Here is a 574-nt window from a genome sequence, read left to right as displayed (position 1 = left end):
CAAGTTTCAGAATTAGTACAAAGAGAAGCAAAGTCTGCAGGTCCAGGCCCTGGCTTGTCTACACCACTCCAGTCCCTACCCCCAGCACCCTCAAGTGTCCCATCATTTTTTCCTTTTAAGGCCAGGGCAGTTTCCACCTTCCAGACCCTGAAATACTCTCTCCCACCTCTTTTTTGAATGTATATTATGCACAGGCTTTAGACATCACTTGCACATTTGAGTTGAATTTTTTTTTACATCTAAATGAGATGCCAATTTTATTTTTTAAAGCCAGTGGCAAAAATTTCAAACAGGCGGGGTGCAGTGGCTCACACCTGTAATCTCAGCACTTTGGGAGGCTCAGGCAGGCAGATCACCTGAGGTCGAGAGTTTGAGACCAATCTGACCAACATGGAGAAACCCCGTTTCTACTAAAAATACAAAATTAGCCGGGCATGGTGGCACATGCCTGTAATCCCAGCTACTCAGTAGGCTGAGGCAGAGGTTGCGGTGAGCTGAGATCCTGCTATTGCACTCCAGCCTGAGCAACAAGAGTGAAACTCCGTCTCAAAAAAAAAAAAAAAAAAAAAAAAAA

Source organism: Piliocolobus tephrosceles, unplaced genomic scaffold (genome assembly GCF_002776525.5).
Source record: "Piliocolobus tephrosceles isolate RC106 unplaced genomic scaffold, ASM277652v3 unscaffolded_356, whole genome shotgun sequence".
Taxonomy (NCBI): Eukaryota; Metazoa; Chordata; class Mammalia; order Primates; family Cercopithecidae; genus Piliocolobus; species Piliocolobus tephrosceles.
The sequence above is the reverse complement of the archived record's forward strand: the minus strand, read 5'-3'. Positions refer to the sequence as shown.